Source organism: Lithobates pipiens, unplaced genomic scaffold (assembly GCF_037356315.1).
Source record: "Lithobates pipiens isolate NorthernLeopardFrog02 unplaced genomic scaffold, aLitPip1_a1.2 Scaffold_18, whole genome shotgun sequence".
Taxonomy (NCBI): domain Eukaryota; kingdom Metazoa; phylum Chordata; class Amphibia; order Anura; family Ranidae; genus Lithobates; species Lithobates pipiens.
In genome coordinates this window covers 582,988,213-583,012,296 of record NW_027507758.1, presented here as the reverse complement: position 1 = coordinate 583,012,296, position 24,084 = coordinate 582,988,213, and the positions used below count along the sequence as shown (strand labels likewise).

Here is a 24,084-nt window from a genome sequence, read left to right as displayed (position 1 = left end):
TTTTTGATAAATATTTATATCACATTTTCATGTCACAATTACTGTAATGATCCAAGTCATGTTTTTTGTTGTAGATTGCCATTATTTTTTCAGACGTGCAACAAAGAAGACCCCTCTTTGCCCGGTGTATAAATTAGTGCAAACAAAAGATCACATTTGTGTCAAGGTACACAACTTTAGACAGCCTTCCCTTCTGTTTTTGTACCCATTTGCACATAAGAGCTGGAGGTGAAACTAACCAACGTTCTTATATAGAAGAATCTCTCATATATGAATGCTGTTGATTGGGATCATATTAGAATTATAACCCAAGTTTATTTATGAAGATTTCCATCCAAGGTTAACACTTTAATTGGGATAATGTGTGAAGTCTGAATAGAAGTGGAGTGGAAAGACCCCTTATGACTTAAAATGGAAGGTATTAAAAATTACTGAGCTTACTCTTAATGAGCATTTCTAATCCTTACACTGTTAGCATTAGTAAATTTATAGGAAAGAATCTCTCATATGCTTGTTAATTTTTATTTTATTCTTTACATTTGTCCAGTTAATTCCTGGTCTCCATGCCTAGGCAAATTATGTTTGACATCCCATAAGTCTTCAGGTGAGGAGGAGGGGCTCTCTCAGCCAAGCACAACCTCTCCTGCTTACGTGCCTAAGCCAAGGACAGGTGGATTCCAGGAAGTAAATGCCACATAAATCATCTGCCCTTACTCAAGATGGCCACAGCCAGAAATGCTAGGAGTGTTTTTCAAAGCTATTTCTCAACAAAATAAAGTATGGAGACGTGGATGGGGGAGTTTACTTGGAATGTTAAAAAATTAATTAAATCACATTTTTGGTTTGTGGTGCTCAGATGAAGTGCAGTTCCACTTTAAGAAGAGACCTGCCTAAGTGCACGTTCCACGGGAAACAGGCTTATAATTTGCCAGAAAAACACTTTAGCCACATGCCAACATGATGGAATCAAATCTATACAACCCATCAGCATATTCAGGCATAAACAAGAAGCCGGTTTATAATTAAGAGATTTTTGAATGTTTATCCACATACTTATCTATACACTGAATGGTTAGCACTTCCTCCATTGGGCCTTTATTGTTTTTTTTACTATGGCCAGTTATAGTAGCAGGAAAGGGCCTAGTGCAATAGACAGCCTGCTACAATAGTATCAATGCACTTTATATCTAAATCCCTCTATAGCATTAGGTAATTTTGCATGCAGAAGTGGTTATATATTGTAATCTGGTTTTGATGGGTTCCCCCCCTACTTTGGAGGTACTTACATACATTGGACTTTCCATAAACAAACTGGAAATCTTGTTTGCCATGTTTGAGACAGCTTTTCCACTTCAAGCAACCCAGCAGGAAGGCTACTTAAAGGTATCATCACTTTGGGTAAACTGAAATGTAAAGAGTAGACCGACTAAACATTAGGCTGAACTGCCCAGTTACATTGCTTGCAACAGTGGGCAACATCTAAAAAAAGGGAACAACAACAAGAAGGCACTACAGTATTAAAATCCCCAACATGCATTAAAATGTCGTTACTTCAAAATAGTCTTTACAATAAAATGATTTTGTTCTATTTGGTTTTTGAAAAGTTGCAGTCTAGAAATGATTGGTGCATAGGTTTCATTTTGTAACACAACAATGGCAGTAGAGTCAATACATGGGAGGTATATACCTAATCAGCCTTCATTACAATACACTCCCTTCACCATAGGGTCCGCTTCCAAGAAACATCGAGAAAGAATGTCTGAAATGGCATCCAATTAGTTAAGTGTTACCATAGTAGCCTATAAAACTTATCCTTGATGGCCACATGATTTAGTGCCTAACGTGCTGGCAGCCAGACTGCCCGAGCACATATGTTAGTTTGTCAAAAAGCCATGTAAATCGCTCACTACTTTTAGGTTTACATGCAGTTTAGCAACCATTAAAGTACTTACTGATTTTGAATTGACAACACTTTCCTCTCTTTATAGTCCTGTAGCACCATGATATTAATTTACTGGATTCTCACTTTGAAATGCTCTAAATAGCCTTTTATCTTGGCAGGAAAGTGTTCTGCCCTCCCACTTCAGTGCTTTATATTGGCATAGACCTTCAACACACTCTTAGCATTGCTGAGGAATGGAGGTCCAACCGGGTCAGTTGAGTACATACTGGATGGCACAGTTTTATCTTTAGACACTGCAAACATGAAAATAGAGGCGACACAATGAAAATGGACACTTAGTGTCTGAATTATTTGTAATTAATTTGTGTGAAACCAATATACCAAAGTTGGTGCAATGTTGCTGTGTAATTGAGCAAAGTTTGTAGTGGTGTCATTGTTGATTTACCTGTTGATCCTGCCAGTTTCAGGCGACACCACTATCCCAGAAGCTCCCAATGTTGCAGGAGCATGATCTCCTTTGTATGCGCAGATCAGGAAGCAGTGATCCATCCAGTGACACTGTGCTGGTTTCCTGACAGCTGATCTGACCAACTGCCAAGACAGGGCCATTTTGCTTCAGTAAAGTCATCGAAATCCTCAAGTAGCTTCTCCCCTGAGGGCAGGGATGGTATTACTAATAGCAAGTAAAAAGGGATTTTTATTTTTCATTACAAAACCAGAAGAGTAATTGTTGTGTTGCTTACTCATCCCACACAAACTATTCAGATTCCATAGTTATTGTGTGGAGGCTGTATGCCCAGAGCATTTTAGAGGTTGATGCCCAAAATGTTTGTATAACATATCATGGACTTTATTAAATAAATATTATAGTCACTTGACTTACTCTTTTACTGATGTGTGCTTCATTTAAAGTCCCAACTCTGTTCTCTCCCCTTTATATTTTTAGATTCCAGGTGTTTTTTTCCCCACCATCATTAGTGTCTAGTCAGGCATAAATTACTACATTAGAAGCTGAAAAGCACACGTCATTGTACATCAGGGTCATAAGTGCCAGATCCACAACCAGGTTACAGTATCCAGTTACATTGTATTTTTAATTATATTATGTTGAATTGCCTTTGAGGCGGTGTGATTTGATTTACTGAATCATTTAATTCACTCAGGGGATGAAAGACCCAAGATAAAAAGTGTTCACACACATTACATTACTGTTTGCAGACAGTCTTTGAGACAGTTACGTTCGTTGATCTTTTAGTACACTCATCTGCCAGAGAAGCTGATAACACCCTTGTTCTCTTCTCCTTGAGATTGAGTAACCTGTCCTACAAAATGAAACCAGAAGTTTTCAGAAGTAAATGTCCTCACTTTGAGGAAATAGAATATGCAGAGTAAAATCTGTCCACAAAAGCAAGGTTCACAGTTTTGTTGATAAGTTTGTCATTATAAATGAAACGCTGTACTTAACACAATCTATTGCAGAATACAGTACTCCGGGGTTCAGGAACACTGCAGTTTTTTCCGGCCCACTTCAATGTCTGACAAACACCTCTGAGCACAATGCACAAAACCTTTAACAAAGATGCTGAAACAAGACATTCCGCTGTAAAAATTTTAATTCAGAAAAATGTATTTGTACAATCACATAATATAGCAATATGATGAATCATAAGGGTTACAAATTACAAAACCAGCAAAGAAAGATCTGACTTGAAAACCTCTCAAAGCATTTTCTTTAGAGGCACCAGAAGACCACACAGATAAATGCCTGCAAAGACATTTAAAAGAAATTCCAAATGTTTTGAATTAAGAAGCTTAGAAGGACTTAAAAGGTTCACTAGTGGGTGGTAACAGTACAAGTTAACTAGTGACCCAGGCAAATAAAGCAACGCTGAGTTAAGGATACCATTCACTGATCACTTGGAAAGTCTACAGTTTATATAACTATCTAGAATAGTGCCTCGCACATAAATAAAATGCATCACATTTCTCAAGGGCAATTTGTGTTGACATAGCATATATTATGAGGTTAACTTCCTGCAGAAACATTAAGACTAATGGCCATCAGTCCTGAAATTTTTTTTAACTTGGATTTACTACATAAAATAAATATGACTTCAAAAAATATAGTTCAATGTAATATTGAATTACATAACACTGAGGATTTACACTGAGATTCTATATTAGATACTTATTATATAGAGGGCAGTTGCTTTTTCATTTTTTACAAGGGAGGCAACTTCAATATTCTTACCAGATAGAGAATGCTTGGCTATTTCTTGACACCCAAAAACTCTGGGATCGCTCTCCTGCTTACCAAAAAGCTGTGTCTGGCCATTTAAGAGTGCGGTATCTTCCCCAGGATGTGATATGAAGTATAGGAAGCTATAAGTTGACAGGAATAAACATACAAATATTTGCATGTTACCAGACTCCAGAACAACTTGCAACAAGGGTGTCTGGTGTAAGGTGGAGGCCTAGGGTTGGAATGAGTTATAATCACGAACATATAATCTAGGGAAAAGATAATGAAAAATACCTAATTTACATAAACCCCCCATAATCGAATCTGCATAATTTTTTTTTAACATGATCTTTAATATATTAATAGTAAAATACTTGAAATTATAAACTGGAATAAGTCTTTACAACCTACAAAAAACACAATCATGCAACGAGTTACACACATTGGATTCTCAACACCCCACAATTGGTTAAAGCATAGGTTGGTCTCCAAAACGCCATCCTGTAGATCTTCCACACGATCAGTCCTTTATGAAGGTATAGTCCATTTTTTCTCCATAAGTACGTTGATTCAACAAGCCATAGATCTTCCAAGTATAACACATGATCAGCCATCTTATTCCTGAATAAGAATCTTGCATTCACAGATATTGCTCACAAAATGTAAGTTGATGTGTAAAACTGCAATTTTAAAAAATACTATAGATTCTGGACAACACTATCAACTGTGTAAAGCTGGCTTGGATATTAACGTAGCAATACAGCCTCTTTACACCAAAACAGCTGTACTCAGCCTAAAATATTAGATTTCCTACTAAACATCTAGTGTCCTTTTTCCTGTGCCTTATTTCCTAGATGTACTGTTTATAAAAAAAATAGGACATCATTTACAAATCAGGCAAACTGAACTAAATATACTGTAGTTCCTCTGTAAAGGCATTACAAAAATATGGACACTGTTCAAGATTCAGAAGTCTTCTGCAGGAGTGCTGAGATTTTCATGGAAAATTCATCTTAGGATCAGCAAGAATATGTTGAAATCAATCCAGAAAAACATCCCAACCCCTAAATGACAACTTATTGCTCTTGTTGTAATTGCGGTCTTTGTGTGTTGTCCGTACTGCTCAGTTGTGTTTTGCCACAGTTGAAATATTTCACAACGCAATCTGAAAAATGAGAAAAAGACAGAATACCTGGAAACTTGCTGCAACTGAAGAACAAATCGGTTACCAAATTGTCTATCCGAGACTTCTAGTGAAGGCATCTGTCAAGGAATCCAAAAAGCAGACTTTCCCCTCCAATGAGTACTTTATTTGGAGCCATCACTCATCAAGGTAATATTTAGGCAAATAAAAAAGGTGCAGTACAGCAGAACGTTGTTAAATGTTTATGTGGACAACATACAGAAGGGGCTCCAGGAATGTTTCAAAGTCTGAATAATAAGGTGAAAAAAAGGCATAAACACAAAGAACATCCTAAGATCAACATCACTTGAGACAATATAGGAAAACTTAACTGCCATAAAACAGAATGGCTAAAGCATCAAGAAAAAAGCAGGACCAAATAAAAACCTCTAACAGATAAGTAAAAAAAAAATATACATAGGACTTCTCTATATAGCACATACCATTGTACTTTACATGTACTCCATTTCTCATCTTGTGCTTTCCAACGCATTGTGAAAAACACAGAAAAAGTGGACCAGAATACAAGTCCACTCACCAGAGCTGAACAGAGAAGTTCCCATGTGTTTTTCCAGTAGCATCTGCTATTCAAGACATCTGCAAAGAACTTCAAAAAGGAAAAATGGTCCCATGCAAATATAATTTCATCTGCCATTACATGTTGGGGAAATGTTGAAGTATATCCCAATGTACACAGGAGTAAAAATCAAAATTCTTACAATAATGGCAGAATATTGAGAGGGCTTCAATAAGATTTCCATTGCCTAAATTAATACAGGAACAAAAAGCACAAACACAGAAATGACATTATACAGTAACATTGTTCCCAAATCAGACAATATAGGCAAACAGAACTTCTCTATACATCATGATTAAAATATAATGAAAAGGCAGGACCAATTTAGCAAAGCAAAGGACATCCATCTGATCAGTTGTGTCAAAACGGCAACTCTAAATTATAAACAAAGTACAATTTCATCAATAACACTGTGGTCATAAGGGGAGATAAAGCTACCCGGAAAGCAAAGTTATGAAAACTTTACATCAACTGACATTAAATTGACTGTATAGCCAAAATTATGGAAACTAAGTTTCAGAAGTGTTTTACAGGGGTGCAGAGATTTTCTTGGACAATCCCAATTCATGATTGGCAAGGATCTGTTGAAATCAATCCAGAAAAATATCTCAACTTCAAAATGACAAGTCATCTAAACCGGGCCAATCTAGAAGGCATCTGCCATTGTACATTCAGTCTGTGCTTTGTCAGCTCTTCATCTGACAGTTGTATTTACCGTAGCTAAAATATTTCACACTGCATTCTGAACACTGGGAAAAAGGGAGACAATACCTGGAAACTCACTACAACTAAAAAACCAACCAGCTCCCAAATGGTCTATCCAAAACTACCGGTGAAGACATCTGAAATCCAAAACGGGCTTTTCCCTCCCAAAAGTACTCTCATTTGCGATCACTCGTTCATATAATATATTATTGATGTTTATCCAAGAGAATATAAAAAAGGGTGCATTTCAGGAGATTAACATTTTTATAATAAGGACATACTAAAGCGGCTCTAGGAACGTTTCTAATTCTGAAAAAAGAAAACACAGGAACAAATGGAACACCCAAAGATCAAATTGACTTCAAACAATATAGACAAACTGAATCGCTATAAACAGCACGTCTAAAGCATCAAGAAAAAAAAAAAAGCAGGACCAACTAAAATAAAAACCATCTCCAAGATCAATTATAAAAAAACACTACATAGGACTCCTCTATATAGCATCAGCCATTGTACTTGCACTTCTATGCACCTCCAAATGACAATTAAACAGGGCCATTCCATAAACCATCGTGTGTGGTTAATGCCTCATCTCAGTTATTACCTTAATGCAAATACTTCTCTGTTTTTCAGAATGCCTTGTGAAAAATTGGGACCGGATACCTGGAAATGCACTGAAACTGAAGAGCAAACCTGTTCCCAAATTGTCTTTCAGAAACTTCTGCTATTAAAGACCTCTATAATCAAATCCAAAAAGCAGACTGTCCTTTTCCCACCCAGAAATGATTTCCATGTCATCATATTACTAAGGTTTACCCAAGAAAATACTAACGCATGTTACTGGGGATAAAAACATTTAGGATAATGGTGGCTATACTGAAAAAATAAGTAGGTGGGTGGAAAAACAATTACACACAAAACCGCACATCTAAAAATTATCAACACTTTAGACAATATAGGCAAACTAAAATGCTATAAACATCATGGCTAAAACATCATGAAAAGGCAGGCCAGCGTTAGAAACATTACAAAAACTACCCAATTAAAAAAAATGACATAGGACTACTCTATATAGAATCTGCCATTGTACTTGTGCCCTACATATGCTTCATTTCAATCATCTTCTAAAAAACTGAGAAAAAGTGGACAAGAATGCCTGGCAACTCACCAAAGCTGAGGAACAAACAATTCATATTTCTTTTAGGAACAAATCTGTGAAGAAATCCAAAAAAAGAAGACTGTCCTTTCCTACCCAAAACTCATTTGCCATCGCAAGTCTAGGAAATGTTGAAGTATATCCCAATGTACACAAGAGAAAAGAAAAGTCCTTACAAATTATGGTGGACTTATCGAGAGGGCTTGAAGATATTCTCCAACACCTACAAAAGAAGAAAGGTGGGAAAAAGGAACAGACACAGAAATAGGACATCATAACATCAAATCAGACAATACGAACTAAACTTCTGTATACATCAAGGCTAAAACATAACAGGCAGGAGCAATTTAGAAAGAAAATAAAATTACATCTGATCAGTTGCACTAAACTACATATTGATATGCTAAAATTACAATTATATTCAAAGTACATTTTCATCAATTACATGCTAGAATCACAGAAATATAGAGACTGTCCGAGCCTCAGAAGTCTTCTGCAGGAGCGCTTAGATTCACAGGTAGTCCATTTTAGGTTTGTCAAGAATCTGTTAAAATCAATCCAGAAAAATATCCCAAAACTCCCAAATGACAATCCATTCAACAGGGTCATTCTATAAAAGCATCTGCCATTGTAGTTGTGGTCTCTGTCTTGTCAGTTCTTCATCTCAGTCGTTTGTCTACTACATCTAAAACATTCTGCATTCTGAAAAAACACAGGAAAAGGGCACAAAGTACCTGGACACTCACTGCTACTGAAGAACAAACCAACTTCCAAATGGTTTTAGCCAAAGATCCAACTAGTGAAGACATCTGTGAAGAAACACAAATCTCCAAAAAGGTACATTCATTTGCTAGCACTTGCCAAGGTAATAACGTATATCCCAGGGAATATTAAAAAATAAAAAATGGATAGTGGTGGACATACTGAAGGGGATCAAGGAATGTTTGTAAAAAAGAATAAGATGGAAAAAAGAGACACAAATAAGACATCCTATCATCACATCAGACAATATAGGCAAACTGAACTGCTATAAGGATTATGGCTAAAACATCAAGAAAAAAAAGCATCAAGTTGTACTAAACTACATAATGAAATTTTAAAATGGCAACTATAATTATAAACATAGTACCTCCTCATCAGTTACATGGTGGTCATAACGGATGAGCACTATACTTACTATCCAGGTAGCTTTATATGAAAGTGTATTTGTATGGTTAGTGCCAACAATTCTTTGTCATCTGTGAAGGCATTGCAAAAATATGGAAACTCCTCTCCAAACTTCAGAAATCTTCTGCAGCAAAACTAACATTTTTGCAGAGAATTCATCTTCATGATCAGCAAGAATCTGTTGAAAGTAACACAGGAAAAAAAAAAACATCCCAACTCCTTGCAAATGACTACCAATTTAAAATGGGCATTCTGTAAACCATCTGCTGTTGTACTTGCGGTTTGTGTGTTGTGAGTTCTAAAATACTTCACACTGCATTCTGAAAAAACACAGAGGAAAGGGGACAGAATATCTGGAAACTCACTGTAACAGAACAAATCAACTCCCAAATGGTTTATCCAAAATTTCTATTAGTGAAGACATCTTGAAGAAATTCAAACAGACTTTCCCCTCCTCCCAATGGTACATTTGCCATCACTTGTCAAGGTAATAAGGTTATCCCAGGGAACAATGTAAAAGGTGCATTACAGAAGATAAATATTTTTGATACTGGTGGACATACTGAAGGGGCTCCAGGAAGGTTTCTGAAAAAATAAGGGGGGGGGGGGGAAATGCATAGACAAAAATAGGACATCAAAAGATCACCACCACTTTAGACAATATAGGCAAACTGAACTACTATAAGCACCATGCCTAAAGCATCAAAAGGTGGGACCAGTTTTGCAAACAAAAACATCTGACGAGTTGTACTAAACTACATAGTGTGCTAAAATGGCAATTATAAACAAAGTACCTCCTCATTAATTACACTGAGGCGCAATGGTTGATTGCTATACTATTTGGGTAGCTTTACATTAAAAAATTTTGGCACTAACCATACAAACACACTATGTCCTGAGGGCATTACAAAAATATGGAAAATATTTCATGGATAATTCATCTTACAATCAGCAAGAAATTGTTGAAATCAATCCATAAAAATATCCCAACTCCAAATTGACAACTCATTTAAAATGGGTATTCCATAAACCACCTGCTGTTGTACTTGTGGGTCTGTGTGTTGTCAGTTCGTCTCAGTTGTACTTTATCACAGTTATATTTCACAAAGCAATCTAAAAAACACAGAGGGGAAAAAAAGGGATAGAACACCTGGAAACTCACTGCAACTGAAGAACAAATCAGTTCCCAAATGGTCTATCCAAAACTTCTACTAATGAAGAAATCTGTGAAGAAATCCAAAAAGATGACTGTCTTGTGCCTTTCAAAAAGTACTTTGCCATAAATTATCAAGGCAATATTGAGGTTTATCCAAGAGAATATAAAAGGCACATTTCAGGAGATCAAAAATGTGATAATGGTGGATATACTGAACAGGCTGCAGGAAGGTTTTTAAATCTGAAAAAAAATGTAAGGTAGAAGACACAGGCACAAATAGGACATCCTATGATCAAATACACTTCAGATAACATAAGCAAACTGAACTGCTATAAACAGCATGGCTAAAGCATAAAAAAACAAAAAAAATTACATGACATCTCTATATAGTATTGGTCATTGTACTTGATCTTGGCACGTGCCCCATTTCTCCTCTTACACTTGACAATGCATTCGAAAAACATTGAAAAAAGCAAAACTAGAAAACCTAGCAAATTACTGAAGTAGAAGAACAAACATGTTCCCAATGCGTTTTTCAGGAAGGTCTGCTAGTAGAGATATCTGAAGAAATCCAAAAAGGACTACCCCTTTCCCACTGAAAAGTTATTTTATTTATAATCACGGGCAAGTGTTGACACATATCCCACAAGAAAAAAAAATCCTTACAATTATAGTGGACAGATTGAGAGGGTTTAAAGATGTTTTCTAACACCTACAAAAGTAGTGATATGGAGAAAAAAAAAAAAAAAAGAGGAACAAGCACAGAAATAGGACATCATAACATGATCAAATCAGACAATACAGGCAAACTACATCATGGCTAAAGAATAAAGACGAATTTAGTAAAAAGGAAAAACTTCCATCTTATCAGTCCCACAAAATTATATATTGATATGATAATATGATAACTATACCTCATGGTGTCATTACAGAAATATGGTGATGATCCAAACTTTAAAGGTCTTTAGCAGGGGTGCGGAGATTTCTATGGATAATCCATCTTACAATTTTCGAGATCTGTTGAAATCAATCCCAACAACCTCCAAATTACAATTTATTAAACAGGGCCATTTTCATTAATGCCTCATCTCAGTTATTACCGCAACCAAATGCTTCTCATTGTTTTTCAGAGTACCTTGTGAAAAGGGGGGACAAAATATCTGGAAAACACAATGAAACTGAACAAACCGGTTCCCAAATGGGTTTTCAGAAACTTTTGCTAGCAAAAACATCTGTAAAAAAATCCAAAAAGCAGGCTGTCCTTTCACACCCAGAAATCATTTAATTTGCCAACACTTGGGTTTGTATTAAGGTTTATCCAAGAGAATATTACTATGCGTATTACCAGAGATAAAGATGTTTATGATGGTGGATATACCAGAGGAGCTTCAAATAAGTTTCTAAAGTCTGAAACATAAGTAGGTGGAACAAAAAACAGGCACAAAATAGGACATCGAAAGATCACTTTAGACAACATAGGCAAACTCAAATATATATATACATCACAAAAAGGCAGGACCATGTTGTAAGAAAAGTTAAAACTACCACCAGATTAATTGAACAAAATGACATACAAGATTTCTCTATATATTAGCATCTGCCATTGTACATGTGTTCTACAACATGCTTCATTTTCTCATTTCATGCTTTCAAACATCTTCTGAAAAACACTGAGAAAAAGCAGACAAGAATACCTGGCAACTCACCAAAGCGGAAGAACTAAAAACTTCAACGTGTTTTTTCAAGTGCATCTACGAGTAGAGATATCTGTGAAGAAATCCAGAAGAGATCCAAAAAGAGAAGACTGTCCTGTCCCACCCAAAATTCATTTGCCATCACAAGTCTAGGAAATGTTGACGTATATCCCAATGTACACGAGAAAAAATTCTTACAAAAAAAGGTGCCCATATTGTACTTGCGGTCTCTGTGTGCGTTCCATCAGTCATTTTTCTACTGCATCTAAAACACTTCATGGTACATTCTGAAAAACACTGAGGGGAGAAAAAAAAGGGGGACAGAGTACCTGGGGAACTCACTGCAACTTTAGAATAAACCAGTTCCCGAAATTTCTACTAGTGAATACATCTGAAGAAATAAAAAAACAAAAAAAAAAAAAACACAAAACTGATCTTTTCCATCTAAAAGAACATTTGCATTCGCTTGCCAAGGTAATAATGGTGTTAATCTCAGGGAACGATATAAAGCTGCATTACAAAAAGGTTGATGGTGGTGGACATCTGGAAGGGGCTCCAGGAAATTGGTTTCTAAAATCTGCAAAATAAGTAAAGTGGAAAAATGCATAGACACAAATAAGACATCCTAAGATAGTCATCACTTCAGACAATATAGGCAAACTGAAATGCTATAAGCACCATAAATATAGCATCAAGAAAGATGTATTAAACTAAACTACATATTGATATTCTAAAAAGTACCTCTGCCTCAGTTACGCTTTGGCCATAACAGGTGATCACTTTGCTATCAGGGTAGCTTTATGTCAAAGAATTGATGGCACTAACCATGCAAAATATGGAAACTGTCCAAGCATCAGAAGTCTTCTGCAGAGGAACTGAGATTTTCACAGAAAATCCATCTTACGATCAGCAAGAATCTGTTGAAATCAATGCAGAAAAAAATTCCCAACTCCCAAAATGACAATTCATTCAGGGCCATTCCATAAACCATCTGCTGTTGTACTTGCAGTGTGTGTTGTCAATTATATTTTACCACTGCTACAATACTTTACCAGGCAATCTGAAAAACCCTGAGAAAAAGGGGATATAATACCTGGAAGTTCACTGCAACTGAAGAACAAAGATTTCCAAATGTTGCTCTAGCTAAAACTTCTACTAGTGACAGCATCTGTGAAGAAAGTAAAAAACCGAAACAGACTCTTTTCCCTCCTGAAGGTATTCTCATTTACCATCACTTATCAAGGTAATCATAATTACCCAGGGAAACAAAGGTGCATTACAGCAGAACGTTGTAAAAAAGTTTATAATTTGGACATACGAAAGGGGCTCCAGCAATGTTTCCAAATCTGAAAAATAGGGTGAAAAAAAGGCAGACACAAATAGGACATCCTACTGGCACCATGACAATATATTACAATAATATACAATATATTACAATATAGGCAAAATGAATGGCAAATAGCATGGCTAAAGTATTATAAAAAAGGCAGGACCATGGTAAAAAGGTAAAACATCCATCTGATTTATTGAAACAAAATTACACAGAACTTCTCAGTATAGCATTTGACATTGTACATTTGCTCAACATATGCTTCATTTCATGTTTTTAAACATATTCTGAAAAACACTGGAGAAAAAGTGGGCAAGAAAACCTGGCAACTCAAAGCTGAAGAACAGAAGCTTTCAGAGTGTTTCTCAGGAATATCTGCTAGAGATATCTGAAGAAATTTCAAAAAGACTGTCCTTTCCCACCCAAAACTGAATTCATTTGTCATCACAAGACTAGGAAATGTTGAAGTACATCCAAAGAGCAAAAAAGAAAAGCCTTACACAGTAATGGTGGATATATTGAGAGGGCTTGAAGACATTCTCTAACACCTACAAAAGAAGGTGGGAAGAAAAATGTCAGACACAAACAGGACATATCAAAGCAGACAATACAGACAAACTGAACTTTATCAGTATACATCATGGATAAAAGAATGAAAAGACAAGACTAATTTAGTAAAAAACAAAAACCACAACATCTCATCAGTCCTAATACCTTACACATTATAGTCACTATTTTAGCGAATCAATTATATAAATAGTTCTCAACTACATGCTGGAATTGCAGAAATTTGGAGACTGGCTGAGCCTCAGAAGTCTTCTACAGGAGTGCTGAGATTTTTTACGGATAATCCATTTTATGATCCTCAATCTGTTGAAATCAATCCAGAAAATATTCCAACTCCCAAATGACAATTTATTCAACATGACCATTCTATAAAGCATCTGCCATTGTACTTTAGGTCTCTTGTCAATTTTTCATCAGTTTATTTTGTACAGCAGCTAAAATACTTAAGTGAATTCTGAAAAACACAGGAAAAAAAAAAAAAAAAAGGGGGGGCAAAGTACCTGGAAACTCACTGTAAATAGGACATCCTAAGAACAGCATCAGTTCTAACATAGGCAAAACTACATTTCTATAACTTGCATGGCTAAAGCATCTAGAAAAAGCAGAACAAATGTAGTAAATGAAAACCTCCATCTGATCATTTGTGCTAAACATCATATTGATATGCTAAAATGGCAACTATAAACAAAGTGCCACCTCATCAATTACATTGTGGCCTGAACAGGTGATCATACTATCCGGATAGCTTTATATAAAAAAGAATTGTTGGGACTAACCATACAAATACACTGCATGTCCTCTGGACACTGAAGTCTTCTGCAGGGGTGCCAAGATTTTTATGGATAATTGGTTTTACGATCAGCAAGAATCTGTTGAAATCAATCAAGAAAAATATCCCAACAACCTCCAAAATGACAAATCATTTAATATGGCCATTTTATAAACCATCTTCTGTTGCTGCCAGTTCTTCATCTCACAGTTGTATTTTACCGCAGTTACAATGAAAACAAAAATATATGGCTGAAGCATTGGGAAAAAGCAGAACAAACCAAAAGAAAAACATCTACCAGATCAGTTGTTGAAAAATACATAAGGACTTCATTATATAGCGCATGCAATTGTACTTTACGTGTGCTTGGTTTCTCATCTCACATTTTCTGATGCATTCTGAAAAACACTGAGAAAAAGTGGACCAGAATATACATACACTCACCAAAGCTGAACAAAAGTCCACGTGTTTTTTAGGAGTATCTATTTAAGAAATCTGAAATGGAGAAAAAAAAAAATAATTCTTTCCCACCCAGATATAATTTTATCTGCTATCACACATTAGGATATACTACAACATTTTACCCAATGTACACAGGAGTAAATAAAATAATGATGTACTATTGAGGGGGCTTCAAAAAGTTTTCTATCAGCTAAAAAATAATTACATTTGGGGGAAAAAGGCACAAACACAGAAATAGGACATTATACAGTAACCTCATTCTCAAATCAGACAATACAGGCAAACTGAACATCTCTATACATCATGGCTAAAACAATGAAAAGGCAGGACCAGTTCCAGTTTAGTAAAGCAAAAAACATCCATCTGATCAGTTGTGTCAAAATAGAAACTCTACTTATAAACTAAGTATCAATTACATTGTGGCCATAACGAGAGATCACTTTGCTATCTGAGTAACTGCATACCAATGAATTGACATTAACCCTCCTGTATATCCAAAAACATGGAAAGTGTCCAAGTTTCCAAAGTCTTCTGCAGGGGTGCCGAGATTGTTGGATAATCACTTTATGATTGGCAAGGATCTGTTGAAATCAAGCAAGAAATATACCCCAGCTTCCCCCAAATGACAATTCATTCAAACAGGGCCAATCTAGAAGGCATCTTCCATTGTTCTTGCAGTCTGTGTGGTCAGTGCTCAATCTCACAGTTGTATTTTTAAGTGCAGCCAAAATAGCTCACAAAAACACTGAAGAAAAAAAAAAAAAAAAAAAAAAGAAAGAAAATACCTGACAACTCAAAGATGAAGAGCAGAACATTTTCCAGGAATATCTGCTCGTAGACATCTGTGAAGACATTTCAAAAAGATGGTCCTTTCCCACCCAAAAGTACTTTAATTTGCCATCACAAATCTAGGGAATGTTAAGTATATCCCAATGTACAGAAGCACAAAAAAGAAAATCCTTACAATTAAATGGTGGACATACTGAGAGGGCTTGGAGACATTCTCGAACACCTACAAAAGAAGAAAGACGGGGAAAAAGACAAAACACAGAACAGACAAAATGATCTTCTGTATACAAACATAATTAAAAAGGTAAGACACATTTAGCAAAAAAAAAAAAAAAAAAAAAAAACACATCCATCTGATCAGTTGTACTAAACTGCATATTGATATGCTAAAATAGCAAATATAGAATTGTACACAAAAGGTCTCATCAATTATGTGCTGGAATTATAGTATGGAGACTGCCCGAGCCTCAGAAGTCTTCTGCAGTAGTGCCAAGATTATCACGGAAAATATGTCCTACAATCATCATGAATCTGTTAGAATCAACGTAGAGAAATATCCCACCTCCCAAATTAAAATCTTTTCAACAGAACCATTCCATAAAGCATCTGTCATTGTACTTGCAGTCTGTGTGCCGTCAGTTTTTCATGAGTCGTTTTTCTACTGCATCTAAAAACATTTCACAGTGCATTCTGACACCAAGAAAAATGGGACACGGAATACCTGGAAACTCACTGCAACTGAAGAACAAACCAACTCCCAGATGGTTCACCTGAAATTTCTACTAGTGAAGACATCTGTGAAGAAATTCAAAGAACAGTCTTTTCTCTCCAAAAATTTGCAATCACTTGTCATGCCAATAATGAGGTTTATCCAATGGAACATCATAAAGGTGCATCACAGGAGCTAACCTTTTGATAATGGTGGACATACTGATTGAAGGTGCTCCAGGAAGGTTTCTAAAAGCTTAAAAATAAGATGGAAAAAAGCAAACAGGACATCCTAAAATCATCAGAATTATAGACAAACTGACCCTGAGATATAGATGGAGATTATGAAAGTTGAAGTAAACTGCATACTGATCTACTAAAATGTCAACTATTTACAAAGTACCTCATCAATTACATTGTAAACATAATGGGTGATTACTAGGATTACTATACTATCACAGCAGCTTCATTGCAAAAAAGATCTGGCACCAACTATGCAAATATATTGTATTTCCGCTGAGAGCATTACTAAAATAAAATAAAAGGAAACCGTCCAAACTCCAGAAATCTTCTGCAGGGGAACGAGATGTTCACAGAAAATCCATCTTACAATCGTCAAGAATCTGTTGAAATCAATCCAGAAAAATATCCCAACTCTTCCCAAACGACAACTCATTTAAAATGAGTATTCCATAAACCTTCTGCTGTTGCATTTGCAGTTTGGGTGTTGTCATTTCTTTGTCTTATATTTCTATTTTACCAAAGTTACAACACTTCACAATGCAATCTGAAAAACTGAGAAAAAGGGTAGGATACCTGTGAACTCCCTGCAACTGAACAATTGGGTTCCCAAATGGTGTATCCAAAAAACATCTACTGGTGAAATCATCTGTAAAGAAATTCAAAGAACAGACTGTGTTTTCCCTCCAACATTTGCCATCACTTGCCAAGGTAATGATGTTTATCCCAAGGAACAATATAAAATAGGTGCATTACAGGCGAAAACCTTTTGATAATGGTGGACATAGTGAAGAGGCTCCAGGAACGTTTCTAAAAATCTGAAAAATAAACTGAAGAAAAGGCATAGACACAAATAGGACATTCTGAAGATCACCACAATTTTAGATAATATAGGCAAACTGAACTGATAAGCACCATGACTAAAGCATCAAGAACTTTGTAGTAAACATACTTGTATACTAAAATGGCAACTATATTTAGAAAGCATTAATTATGCAAATATACTGTATGTCCTCTATGAAGGAGTTACCAAAATATGGAAACTGTCCATACTTCAGAAGTCTTCTGCAGGGGAACCGAGATTTTCACAGAAAAGTCATCTTACGATCGTCAAGAATCTGTTGAAATCAATCCAGAAAAATACCCCAACTCCTCCCAAATGACAGCTCATTTAAAATGGGTATTCTACAAACCATCTGCTGTTGTACTTGCGGTTTCTGTGCGTTATCCGTTCCCCATCGCATAGTTCTATTTAATGCAGTTACAACACGTCACAATGCAATCTGAAAAACACAGAGGAAAAAAAAAAAAGACAGAATACTTGGAAACTCACTGGAACGGAGGATCAAATCAGTTCTCAAATGGTGTATCCAAATATTCTACTAGTGAAGACATCTGTGAAGACATCCAAAAACCAAATGACTCTTTTCCCTCCTCAATGTTCTTTCATTTGCCATCACTTGTCAAGGTAATATTAACGTTTATTCAGAGAAATAAAAAGGTGCATTTCAATAGATAACAATGTAATGTTAATGAAGGACATGCGGAAGGGTCTCGAGGAATGTTTCAAGGTCTGGAAAATAAGTGTGAAAAAAAGGCATAGACACATAGGATACCACAAGAAAATTATCTGCTGGAGTAAAGACAATGTATACAGGAATAATTACTATAATAGGGCACATTCAAGACAGAAAATAGTCCATAAGCAATACTAATGAAACTTAAAGTCCATATATTAAAATAATGGTGGCAGCTATCCTCAGAGAAAGCCAGCTCTGTGGCATGAAGCAAAGGAGAGTGGGATAGGAAGCACCACCTGATTATAGTATTAGTTTAAATGATTTAATAGCAAAGACTCAAAACACTCACAGGAAGCAGGTTAAAATATGCTTATCTGTAGTAAAAAGGGTCACTCTGGTCTCTCCCAGCCGGAAATACTGCACTGGATAGGCTACGTGCTCGGATTATCAGCTCCTTCTACTGGCCTAAGGCTCTTGTAGTCCCATGGCCAGTGCATCTACTTAAATGGACCTGTAAAGACATTTATCCTTAGGCCAGTAGAAGGAGCTGATGCTCCAAGCATATAGCCTATCCAGTGCAGTGTTACCGGCCATTGCCCCGCTTTCAGTGACATTATTTGTGCATTCCATGCTGGTTTTGTTGGACTTCCTGGTGGCCACGGACCTCTCTACCCCAGCAGGCCATGGATACAGTGCAAGGACATCAGGAGAGACTTGAATGACACACACTACTACAGATGAGCATAGTTTAACTTACTTCCTGTGAGTGTTCTGCATCTTTACTATTAAATCTTTACACCAATACTACACTCAGGTGGCACTTTCTGTCCATTCCTCCTTTGCTACATATAGGATATCCAAAGATCAACGTTACTTCAGACAATATATGCAAACTGAACTGCTATAGAAAATAGAAAAAGAAGGCCCAGCGTCTACCTGATCAGTTGTAAAAAAAAAAAACAAAAAAAAAAAAAAAAGACCTACACAGCACATAACTATAAAGCCTCGGTCTTAGTACTGGTCATGGTGGACATATTGAGAGGACTTGAAGACAATTCCTTAACACCTACAAAAGAAGAAAGATGGAAAAAAGGCACAGATACAGGAATAAAGACATAACATCTTGATCAAATCAGACAAACTGGATAAAACATTGTATACATCATGGATTAAACATAATGAAAAGGCAGGAACAATTTAGTAAGAAAAAAATAAATCTGACCAGTCGCACAAAACGACATTGATGAGTACAGACAAAGTGAGTTCTAATCAATTATATGCTAGAATTAGAGATGTGGAGACTGTCCGAGCCTCAAAAGTCTTCTGCAAGGGTGCCAAGATTTGCACGGAACCACCATCATACGATCCTCAATCTGTTGAAATCAATCCAGAAAATATCCCAACAACTTCCAAATGACAATTTATTCAACAGGGCCATTCTAGAAGGCATCTGCTGTTGTACTTGCGGTCTCTGTGTGTGGTCAGTTCATCTCAATTGTTATTTCTTCTGCATTTAAAACACTCCATGGTACATTCTGAAAAACACTGGAGAAAAAAGGGACAGAGTACCTGCAACTGAACAACTCAGTTCCTGAATGGTCTAGCTAAAATTTCTACCAGTGAAGACATCTGAAGAAATTCATAAAACAAACTTTTCCCTTCAAAACAACATTTATATATAATAACAAATATATATAAAAAAGGAGCATTACAGGAGATATCAATTTTTTGATAGTGGTGGAGATAGTTAAGGTGCTCCAAGAAGGTTTCTAAAATCTGAAAAATAAGGTGGAAAAATGCATAGACACAAATGGGACAGCCTAAGATGATCATAACTTCAGACAATATAGGCAAACTGAACTGCTAATAAGCATAAATCATCCAGAAAGCTGTACTAACGTACATATTGATATGCTAAGCTAAAAAGGCAACTATAATTATAAACAAGTACCTCCTTATTAATTAGATTGTGGCCGTAACTGGTGATAACTGCTATCCAGGTAGCTTTATATGAAAAGGAATTGTTGGCACTAACCATCCAAAATATAGAATATGTCCTCTGTGAAGGCATTAAAATATGGTAACTCTTCAAACTCCAGAAGTCTTCTGCAGAGTTACTGAGATTGCCACACAAATGATCTATCCAAAACTTCTACTAGTGAAGGCATCTGAAGAAAACCAAAAAGCAGATATTCTCTATTCCCTCCTGAGAGAACTTTCACTTGCTATCACTTATCAAGGTAATATTAATATTTATCCAGGAAAGCAAATATAAAGGTGTATTACAGCAGAAATTTGTAAAAAGGTTTATAATGTGGACATACGGATAGGCTCCAGAGAGTTTTTCCAAGTCTGAAAAAGGTGGAAAACGGGCATAGACACAAATACAACATCCTAAGGTCACCATCACTTCAGACAATATAGTCAAAATGAACAGCTATATAACAGTACAGCTAAAGCATCAGGAAAAGCAGAACCAACAAAACAGCTACCTGATCAGTTAATTATATAGGACTTCTCTATAGCACATGCCTTTGTACTTTAAGTGTGCATGCTCCATTTCCCACCTCATGCTTTCCATCGAATGGAGCAGAATACGCATACACTCACCAAAGCTGAGCAAAGAAGTTCCCATGTGTGTTTTTCAAGTGCATTTAAGATATCTGTAACGAAATCCAAAAAAGAAAACACAAAAAACACACCCCACCTAGATATCATTTCATCTCATATCACACGGAGAAATGTTGGAAGTATATCCCAATGTACACAGGAGTAAAAAGAAAATTCTTACAATAATGGTGGCATATTGGGAGGACTTCAAGTTTTGTCGCCTAAAAAAAGAATATTAGGGGAAAAAAAAGGCACAAACACAGAAATAGGACATAATACAGCAATATAGTTATCAAATCAGACAATGCTCAGACCAGCCCCCTTCTGGCACCAACAACCATGCCACGTTCAAAGTCACTTAAAATCCCCTTTCTTCATCATTTTGATGCTCTGTATGCTCTGGTGCTCAGCACGTAGTCACATCTAGAGGTTACATTGAGTTGCTGCCATGTGATTGACTGATTGGCAATTTGTGTTACCTAGCAATTGAACAGGTGTACCTAATAAACTGACAGGTCAGTGTAAAAAATGAAGACATTTGAATAAATCCAAAATGCAAACTGTACTTTCATTTATCATAACTTGTCCAGGTATAATGATTAAGGTTTATCCAAGAGAAAATATATACGTGCATTTCAGTAAATTAACATTTTTATGATAATGGTGGACATACTGAAGTGGCTCCAGGAATGTTTCTAAATCTGAAAAAAAAAAATTAAGGTAGAAAACACAGGCACAAATAGGACATCCTAAGATCAACATCAGTTCACATAACATAGGCAAGCTGAAACACTATAAACAGCATGCCTAAAGCAAAAACCAAGACAAGAAAGCAGAAGCAGCTTAGAGAAAAAGAAAAACCATCTACCTTCTCTTTATAGAATCTGCCATTGTACTTTCTCTCTGTGTGGGCCATTTCTCATCTCACACTTGCCAATGCATTCTAAAAAACACTGAGAAAAAGTGGACTAGAATCAAATCACCTAAGTTCCCAATGTGTCTTTCAGTAAGGTCTGCTGGTAGAGATATCTGAAGAAATTCAAAAGAGAAGACTGCCCTTTCTCAGCAAAATTATTTAATTTGCATTCACAGGGAGTGTCGACATATATACCACAAGAAAAAAAAAAGTTTTTAAATAATGGTGGACTTATTGAGAGGGCTGGGCTTGAAGGGGTTTTCTAACACCTACAAAAGAAGATGAGGGAACCAAAAAAAAAAAAAAAAACCGCAAGCACAGACATGGGACAGAACATTATTAAAATCAGACGATAAAAGCAAACTGAACTTCTACAAATCACAGCTAAAATAATAAAAAAAACATTCATCTGGCCAATCATTCTAAACTATATATTCATATACCAACATGGAAATTATACCTCAACTACATGGTAGGATTACAGAATTACGGTAACTGCCGAAAGTCAATAGCCTTCTGCAGGGGTGGTGAGAATTTTACAGATAAACCATCTTAATTTTGTAAGGATCAGTTGAAATCAATCCAGAAAAATATCCCAAAAGCCCTCAAAAAGACAACTCATTAAAAAGGGGCCATTCCATAAAGCATATGATGTTGTGGTCAATTCCTCATCTCACAGTTGCTACTGCCGCAGTTCAAATACTACCCAAGGCATTCTGAAAAACACTGCGAAAAGGGGAGAGAATAGCTGGCAACTCACCAAAATGGGACAAAATAAAATTGGTTACCAACTTATTTTTTTTAGAAACTTCTGCTAGTAAAGGCATCTGAGGAAATCCAAAAGCAGACTGTCCTTTCCCACCCAGAAATCATTACATTTGCCATTACATATATTTTAAGGGTTAAAAGCGGTAAATGTTGGATATATCAGGAGGACTTCAAATATTTTTTTGGAAAGTCTGAAAAATAAGATGGAACAAGGCATAGACACAAACAGGACATCCAAAAATCATTTCAGACAATATAGGCAAACTGAACTTCTACAAACAGCACGGCTTAAGCATCAAGTAAAGACAGGACCATGTTAGTTAGAAAAGTAAAGGTTTACCTGATTATAGTATTGTACACGTGCTCTACATATGCTTCATTTCTCATTTCATGCTTTCAAACACATTCTGAAAAACACTGGAGGAAAAGTGGACAAGAATACCTGCAACTCACCAAAGCTGTAGAACTAAAACTTCCCACTGTGTTTTCTAGGAAAATCTGCTTGTAGAGATATCTGAAAATATCCAAAGAAAAGAACTGTTCTTTCCCACCCAAAACAAAGGGACAGAGTACCTAGAAAACCAATGCAACTAAAGACCAAACCAGTTCCTTCATGGTCTGAAACCTCTACTAGTGAAGACATCTGAAGAAATTCAAAAACAGATCTTTTCCCTCCAAAATATTTATTTGCCATCACTTGTAACGTTAATGAGGTTTATTCTCAGGGAATATAAAGGTGCATTACAGGAGATAAAACATTTGATAGTGGTGGACATACTGAAGGGGCTCCAGGAAGGTTTCTAAAATCTGAAAAAAAGTAAGGTGGAAAAAAATGCCTAGACAAATAGGACATTTTAAGAGTGTCCTCACTTCAGACAATATAGGCAAACTGAACTGCTAAAAAGCACCATGACCAGCATCAAGAGAGTTGAATTAAAATATATACTGATATGCTAAAAAGGCAACTATAATTATATACAAAGTACCTCCTCAATTGCATTTTGGCCATAACAGGTGATCGCTTTGCTATCCAGGTAGCTTTCTATGAAAGAATTGTTGGCACTAACCATGCAAAATATGGAAACTGCCCTAGCATCGGATGTATTCTGCAGGGCAACTGAGAATTCCACAGAAAATCCATCTTCAGATCAGCAAGAATCTGTTGAAATCAATGTAGAAAAAATTTCCCAACTCCCAAATGACAATTCATTCAGGACCATTCCATAAACCATCTACTGATGTACTTCCAGTCTGTGTTGTCAGTTATATTTTACTGCAGTTACTATAGTACTTCACAAGGCAATCTAAAAAAAATACTGGAGGAAAAAGAGGCTAGAATACCTGTAAACTTGCTGCAGCTGAAGAAAAAATTAGTCCATCTGAAACGTCTACTAGTGAAAGAAACGAAAGAAATAAAAAAAAACAAAAAAAAAAAAAACAACAAAACAGACTGTCTTTTCCCTCCTCCTCATTTGCCATTACTTATCAAGGTAATATTTATCCAGGGAAATATAAAGCAGAATGTTGTAAAAAGATTTGTAATTTGGACATATGGAAGGGGCTCTAGGAATGTTTCCAAGTCTGAAAAATATGTAAGGTGGAAAAAAAAAAAAAAAAAAAAC

At 36.1% G+C, this 24,084-nt stretch overlaps 1 long non-coding RNA gene across 1 annotated transcript; it reads right to left on the bottom strand.

The window, feature by feature from the left end:
* Window positions 1-3,498: 3,498 nt before the first annotated feature.
* On the bottom strand, window positions 3,499-15,602 carry LOC143989104 (uncharacterized). The gene is made up of 2 exons (XR_013276975.1): window positions 5,867-15,602; window positions 3,499-5,576 (listed from the first exon to the last, which is right to left on the bottom strand). It is a non-coding gene; the product is annotated as an uncharacterized LOC143989104 (long non-coding RNA).
* Between the last annotated feature and the right edge of the window lie 8,482 nt (window positions 15,603-24,084).